This window comes from Lactuca serriola, chromosome 5 (assembly GCF_051521515.1).
Source record: "Lactuca serriola cultivar US96UC23 chromosome 5, Lser_US96UC23_V15, whole genome shotgun sequence".
In the NCBI taxonomy this organism is placed as follows: Eukaryota; Viridiplantae; Streptophyta; class Magnoliopsida; order Asterales; family Asteraceae; genus Lactuca; species Lactuca serriola.
The window spans coordinates 99,860,012-99,868,275 of record NC_136412.1 but is presented as its reverse complement, the minus strand read 5'-3'; the positions used below and the strand labels follow the sequence as shown (position 1 = coordinate 99,868,275).

Below are 8,264 nucleotides of genomic sequence, written 5' to 3'. Positions count from 1 at the left end.
TGCATTAAGTTGTTGGATTTATGGCTAACTCGGCGAGTTCATTAGTGAAATCGACGATTTGATGAGAGTTTTCTCGATCTGTGCAGTTAATGGAGAAACACGACGAGTTGAAGGACAACTCGACATGTTGGGCCAACATGGGTCGTTGACTTTGACCTTTGACTTTAGTCTTTGACCAAGTTTGACTTATAAAGGGTTTTGGGGTATTTTAAGTTGTATTTAAGGAATTGTTTATGTTTAGGAGTTGAGTAGACTTGATATTCGAAGCCGGGACTTAGTCAGCTATCTTTTAGTATTCAAGGTGAGTCTTCTCACTACACTAATGGGTTGAAGGCACCAAGGCCGACCCATTAATGGTTATGAGATGATTTGTATTGGAGTGTGTAATTGTTTTCTATTTGATCTATATGTGGACTTATGTGTAGACCATAGGAGGAGCCCATGAAATTTGGGAAGACCATAGGGGGAGCCCATGGCTCGGAGATATAAGACCATGGGGGTAGCCCATGACATTCCAATGAAGACCATGGAGGGAATCCATGGCAAACTTATATGTATGTATGCATGGTATTATGTGATTTTATGTCTGCGTGTTTTAGGAAACTCACTAAGCGTGTGCTTATTGTTTTGTTGAATGTTTCAGGTACTTCTGGTTCTAAGGGCAAGGGCCTGGCTTGATGGCGTGACATGCATTCTCCAATATTTATGCATCTAGTTTTTAAGACTTTGATCTTTTGAAACACTGTGGTTATGTAATATGATTATTTTGGAAACAATTGTGGTTGGTTGTGATATGTATAAAAGTTAAAATTTTCTGTAAATTTTGGGCAGTTACACCACTTTTGGTAAATGATGCATGTTTTGGTGATCTTACTAGTTCATATCTAATTTGGTCATTATGTTAAGGTAAAAAAAAATCACTTATGCATGTTTTAGTGATGTTCATTTATTCACCTCATATAAATCATTTGCTCATTATTTCACATCATCCACGTCTAATTGGACATTGCTCAGACACAATGTATACATAAAACCATATTTTTCATTCCCAAAAGATACAAGTTACATCCATTTGTCATATTATGTTGTCATGACATACATTCCCAAAATATAAACAACAAACTAAAACTACTTCAAATAACAAACTAAAATTACTTCGACATAATCCTAATAATTACTAACAAACAAAAAAAGTCAATCTTCCATTTTCCACCTACATTTGTACATGAACACCTTCAACTGCTTCCACCACATATACTTCCATAAAATCATTGTTGCCTCGAATGACATTATTGTGAAAATCCATCAACATTTCTTTGTATCGTTTTTTTTGGTAATAGGGGGTTGACCAAAGAAAAATACTTGCAATATTTCTCCTCATCATGCATTATTGAAAATCAAACCTAATTGAGGAGATTTGAGGTGTAATTAAAAAAGGGTTCCTTATCCGAAAATTGGGGCAACCGAATCGATGAACCGTCATCGAGTTTGTTGTCCTCGATGATGTCCACTTACTAATTAGGTCTTCACAAAAGATCTTGCCAGTAATACTTGGTTTCTTGATCGAACATCATTCTTCCTTCTTACCGAGCTTCAAGATGCTATTGTTAGCCTTCACGAGTTCTTTGTCTACTAAGGTTTTAAAAGACTAACTTCTTCCTATATATAACAAATCTACTCCCCATGGACCTTTCATTTATTAACATGGGGTCCACCATACGCTATAAAACCAGTTAGTCAAATGTTTACCAGATGAAAGGACTAAATTAAGTACAATAGCCAGTTTCATATTTCTTATCGTTAATGAAATTTAATTTAAGAATAAATCATATACTGAGGCAAAACTTTGAGACATGCTTGTAGGTTTCCCAACAATTAAAATCATTTAAGGTTAAATGGTGTGGTGATGGTTTTACCTGTGAAAAAAAAAATTATGTCACATAGACATCACATAAGCTTTTATCTTTTTGCTACAATTTGCCTTTGAATAGGATGTGGTGATGTTCTTGCCTACCACTCATATGTATTTTTCTAATGAATAAAAACACAAGATTGTAATGGATGCTTCGTTCACCTTATTTAATATTATCGACGACAACAATTAAGAGAAAAAAAAACACCAACAATACACCATCGACTTATTGTGGCCAACAAAAAAAAGGAAATATTAGTTTTCATCGACTATAATAATATGTGGATTTGTCATACTAACGTACAACCTAATAAGTAAGTGAGTTTTAGCTAAGCGGTATTAGATGTTGTCTCTCCTTTTTAAAGTTAAGAGTTCAAATCTTGTTATAAACATAAGTAAAATTAGGTTTTAGTTTAAAAATAATTATAATTTACCGTTTAAAAAAAAAATCATTTTAGATGTTTCCATATAATTCACACAAACTCCTATTTTGTGACTTCCCTATAAAATCATCTGCTTCCTGCAGCAACAACGCCGTCATCTCTATCGATCTGCTAACGACAAACATTTGAAGTAAAGGCGAAGAGTTTGAGCTTTGAGGTATGACTTCTCTATTCCTTTCGGTGTTTCGAATCTTTTCTCTTAACTCCTTCCATTCCAAATGATCCTAATTTATTTGGGAAAAACGTAAAGAACGTAGATTAAAGAAATAGTATCCGTGATTGTTGCTTTCTTGTATCAAAAAAAAAAAAAGTTTAAACCCTAGTAATTAGATTTATGTATTTGATTAGTGAGACTCTTAATTCTATCCATCGTTCTAGCTGAGAAGAATGCGATTCCCTCTAAAAAAAAGCGAGTGATGTGATTTGTATATTTGTTTATGTTGTGGTGGAATCGGATCCCCTTTTCATTTCAAAGTTTGTTTACAAAACCCGCCTCTTTTAGCCTCCATTTTCACCCAAATTGATTTCTATTTGTTTCTGCAAACTCAGATTGTGATGGTGGATCTATATTAAAGTGTTTGGATCTGATTGAATGACATGGAACATGAAGGAGATCTCCCTCTGTTTCTGAAGATTTGTTTGCTTTTCATTAACTTTGACAAGGACAAGATGAGATCTCATGGAGATTATCTTGTCTCAATTATTGGAATGGGTGTTATCGGAATTATAATTTTGCCTTTGGATGTGAGTCTACCAGGTAAAATCTTTTTTTTTTTTTTTTCAGTTTACTTTGTAACAGATTATTATATTTTTTGCACAAATCTACTAGTATTTGAAAATTTCTTGGTATATTATCAACAAGCACAATGTTTCATTATAACATGTAAACATTTGCACCTGAAATATTCCAGCTGAGGTTTTGATCATAATTTCACCCAAGTTGTATTATTATATACCCATCTTAGCAAAATTAAATTATTACTTCATGATTAGTCTTGTTCAGTCCTATTCTTGTACCAAATGTTGCCTTAAGTTTTTTGGATTGACGATGTGTGCCTAGGTGTCATGAAAAATCTTTGCAAATGAGCTTTGATATTTGGATGCCTTTAATTGAATATGTGACATGACAAGTTAACATGATTTCAATGTCTACATATTATGGTCTACACAAGAGATACTCCTGGAACGTGTAATTCTTTTTGTTAACATTGTTATAGATTACTGTAACCCTTTAGTGTAAATGGTATTATTGCTTGATTATAGATTTCCATTAAATTCATTTGCTAACTTGTTGGCTACTATGCAGGTGCTACCAAAAGTAAGAACATTTAGCAATGGTAGATGTTAATGTCATCATTGATCTGGTTTCTAACGACACAGTTTAAAGTAAAGAAACACCTAGGCTATCTCATTTCGTAGACATAATAAATGAGGATATGCAGACCAAAATGAGATAATTGGATGTTGCAAAACTAGGTGTTGAAGACCACATGAATATGAACAAATGAAATTGTCTTATCATTCTAAAGTAAGTGGTTGGTTGGAAGAAGTCGAAAAGATCAATGAAGCATTCCTAATCATGTCGGCAGTTTTTTCGGTGTCATGACTAGACACAAACTTGGAAAGAAAGCCTTCAAGATAATTGAGAAATTGCAAATTCTCACGAAAACAATCAATCATGATGATCTTAACTAATAATCGAGTAAACGAACCGAACCACAAATCCGCATGACAACCTTATGCTTATGGGTGGGGTGAGTAAAACCATGAAAGTTGAAGAAGGTTATAAAAAAAATCATTTTATTGTTGAGACGGTTATAGGGAAAAAGACAGACACCATTTATAGTAGAGGTAATAAAAACATCTGAGTAGTGATTGGCAATGTGCACCACTGGAAAACTTCAATTGGGTGGTGATGATGATGATCACATAATCCCACAGCCATGGTGGACCGATGGTCATCAGGAAAAATAACCAAATGAAGATGTATTTTCTTAGATATTTTTCTCTGTATTTTGTATTTTCTATGTGATGTATATTTTCCGTCAATGTCTCATTTAACTAGTGTTTTAACGGGTTGATTGAAAAAAATGTATTGACTTTTACTTTTTTTTATAGCATCCTACTTTCATTTGTTTTCATTATAGCAGTGTACTATAACAAATTTACCTAATTAAAGTTATATAATTCATATAAAATTGTTCTTTTGTGTACACCATGCACTGCCAGCAATGTACATTTAGTGATTTGTTTATTATATCATCCTACTTTTAAGTGTATTGCTATTTTCTTCTAGAGTTTCTACCTTAAATATAATATTTGCAAAAAAAAATACCAAATGATTATAGTTTTTAACTTATTACTAAAAATATGTAGATGAGTAATAATAAACGGTGTTTTTTACACAAAGATACATGGATCCAGTTCATCATCATCAGAATTAGTTCTGCTCTTTCATAGTCGTATGTGACGAGAAGGGGAGAACGTTATACACATCATGAAAGATCATCTTTGCTTGTACTCATATTTTTTGGTGAGGCAAAGTTGCAATTTTTGTACCTTCACAGTCGAAAACTTCATGAAGAAAGATTAACATGCTAACACTTCATGCTTCAGGCAAAATCACATTAAGATGGTTATTAAGTCCTTTCATATCTATGCAAAATCACATTAATAATAAGCCCATAACACTTTTAAGCATACCCGTGAATCCAAAATTCAACAAATCATTTGAAAGAAAACAAAATGGTACCCATCACAACAAAAATTAATTATGGACTTACCATGAAGCGAATTTCTTCTTAGGTACATAATCACAAGAATATAAGGTGATCAAATTATAAAAACAAATGTTATAAGGAAAAATAATACTTATAGAAGCACTTGGAACAGCTTCATCATAGGGACATACAGAAAGAAGAGAGAAGATCCAATCAGTTCATGATGATTCAGGCATATGCACCATGACTAGCAATCTTAAGCATAACTGGACTCATTTATCACTGCCCCAAAAATGAAGTACTTATGAACAAATGATTTATCCATAATTCTACATCAGTGTGATAAAGCATAACTAAAAGGCACAAATGATCAATAAAATTTAACTGAAAGTGATAGATAGAACTACAATTTTGAAAAGTACGGAAGTAAAAGAAACGTAATTGTTGAGTAAGTTACCTAATCTGGCTGTGGTAGGTGTTCATCCTCGGCAAGGATTTTCTTCGGCGACGTCTGTTCCATTCTTTATTTCAGGAGGAATTGAAGTACAATTTTGAAAACAGAGGAATTGATGTCTAATCCATTCTTATATAGCCTTGCGTAGTGATGGCGATAGTGGATTGTTAGTTGGGAGAAGAAGCAGGGGAGTTAGGGTTTTGGCAGATCATGGAATCGAACGTGGGAGAAGAATGATATCCGATTGAAAGAATTATGAGATCGTGGAGGGAAGAAGACGCAACGTGGGAAGAAGAAGACATTAGCATCGAGAGTAATCGTAAACAGTGATTTAGAGCGGTGAGTTTTGAGTTATATGAAAATTAGATGTGATGTTTAATATAAATATTGTTTTTTGAATTATATAATAATTAGACGTGAGATATTTATATTATATGGGTTAATTTAAAAAAGTTAAATATAAAAGTCAAAATATTTAAAAACTTTGAATTTATAAGAAAATAAGAAAAATAATGAATTATTATAATAAATTTTTTTTATCTTTTAAATTTAAATAAATAAAACTAATGAGTTTTAATTTTAGAAAATTTAAAATTAAAAGGTAAGTTGATTAATGAAATTGATATTCATTTATTTTTTGAACGGAATTGATATTCATTTATTACTGGAATTGATATTCATTTATTACTGGAATTGATATTCATTTATTACTACGTCTATTTCAATTATTACATTAAAATATTATGTGGAATTTAATAAAATAGAAAAACTCATAAAATTACATTTGGAAAAAAAATTTAATTCAAAATAACCATAAAATGACATTTGATAAATTGAATGAAAGTGTGACAAGTGACAAAAAAACATTCATATGTTAGAGTAGATGTATTAATCTATATATCTTTTAAAATTCTATAATCCTAATCATATCAATGACTTCTATATGCGGGTTACTTATGAATAAAATTGAATATAATATATGGTTTAATAATATTTATAGTTATTGTTATGATTAATTTTTTTTAAATTTATTAACTTAACATTTTAGTTTCTATAATTATAAATTTATAATTATTTAAAACATCAAATATTGTTTTTGTTTTTAAATGTAACAATATAATTTTTGTATATAATGTTACTTTTAACTATTGTTGTAACTTATTTAAAATAACGTTGTAACATCCGGAATTCAGAAGACTAATTAAGGAAAGAAAATCTTCACTTAAGAAGCCAACTCGTCGAGTTCAAGGTTGAAAACTCGACGTGTTGGAATGCTGGACCGCGCGTTTTGGAAGACCAACTCGACAAGTTGCGGAGGACCAACTCGACGAGTTGGACTAGGTTTGGGAAACCCTAAAATCGTGACTTTGCACCCTATTTAAACATCCTTAACTCCATAACCTGGCCTCACCTTCAGCCTCCATTGTCCCAAACCCTAGCCACAAAAACCTAATCCACTTTCGAGAGCTTTGAGCCATTCTTGGTGCATTCTTTGAGGTTTTGAAGAAGGAGACACTTGAAGAAGGAGCAAGGGAGTGTTGGAAGAGAGTAGATCCAGAAGTCTAGCCTCATTTCTGGTTCATTTGAGGCATAATGTTGATATATTGGATTTCTATTACTTAGATCTTCATCTAAGGTAATATTTTGTTATTTTTGGCCCATATTGAAGTCATTTTCGGGATTTGAGCATATCATGAGGTTATGATCTCAAATCTAGACATTTATAGCCTTATGAGACTTAAGTTGCTAGCTTTATCAAGCCTTGGCCCTTCTCCATGCCCTAGACCTCTTATGAAGCTTAGTTTTGGTGTTTTAGCTTCATGACACCATGCATGGACGTAAAGTTTGCAACTTTACGTGATATATTAGCCCTAGGGGACCAAATCCATGGTTTGGAAGCAGTGAACTCGATTGGAAGTGACTGAATGTATTTGGATTAACAGAACTCGACGAGTTGTTCATCCAACTCGGCGAGTTAGGTCGTGGTTCCCAACCTTTTCTGATTACTGAGCAAACTTAATGAGTCTAGGAGATGACTCAGTGAGTTGGCTAAAGTTTTCGAGGTTGTAAAGATTGAAGTACTCCATGAGTTCAAGAAACAACTTGACAAGTTGTAGTGAAAAGTCCTGATTCTATCGTAAGAAAGAACTCGGCGAGTTAGAGGGAACTCGACGAGTTGGATCGCGATTTCAGGATGTCAAGATTTATGGAACTCGGCGAGTTGAAGGGCTAACTCGACGAGTTGAGTCAACTCGGAGCATTGACTTTGACTTTTACTTTGACTTGGATGTTGACTTTGACCTTGACTTGAATTTGACCAAGGTTGACCCTGGAGGGTTATGAATTATGGAATGGGTTCTACAAGAGTAGTTCCATGTAGGGGTTTAGGCCCAAGTTGGAAATAGGGCCATTGATGGGCTTTCACGGATCTATAGTTTGGGCTTTGATGGGTCAAGGGTGAAACAATCATTTCATCCCAAGTAAGGATTATGGATCATGGTTTAAGACCCAATTGCTAATTAGGTGATATTTTGGTATTGATAGCTCAAGGAGTTGCCAAGATAGCAGCTAAGGATTTCTTGCAATGGACTACAACAGTTTGAGGTGAATTACCTTCCAGTAAAAGTGGGTCGAAGGCACCAATGTCGACCTACTAGTAGTTGTTTATAGTTGAAATGATTGTCTTTGTGATAATTGTCTGGTATGCCACTATATGTTAACCTTTATGTGCTAGG

At 33.3% G+C, this 8,264-nt stretch overlaps 2 long non-coding RNA genes across 2 annotated transcripts; one reads left to right on the top strand and one right to left on the bottom strand.

The window, feature by feature from the left end:
- Positions 1-2,300: 2,300 nt before the first annotated feature.
- On the top strand, positions 2,301-4,565 carry LOC145052824 (uncharacterized). The gene is made up of 3 exons (XR_013684224.1): positions 2,301-2,512; positions 2,905-3,112; positions 3,662-4,565. It is a non-coding gene; the product is annotated as an uncharacterized LOC145052824 (long non-coding RNA).
- A 122-nt stretch (positions 4,566-4,687) lies between these two features.
- LOC145052825 (uncharacterized) lies at positions 4,688-5,865 on the bottom strand. The gene is made up of 2 exons (XR_013684225.1): positions 5,533-5,865; positions 4,688-5,357 (listed from the first exon to the last, which is right to left on the bottom strand). It is a non-coding gene; the product is annotated as an uncharacterized LOC145052825 (long non-coding RNA).
- Positions 5,866-8,264: the final 2,399 nt, after the last annotated feature.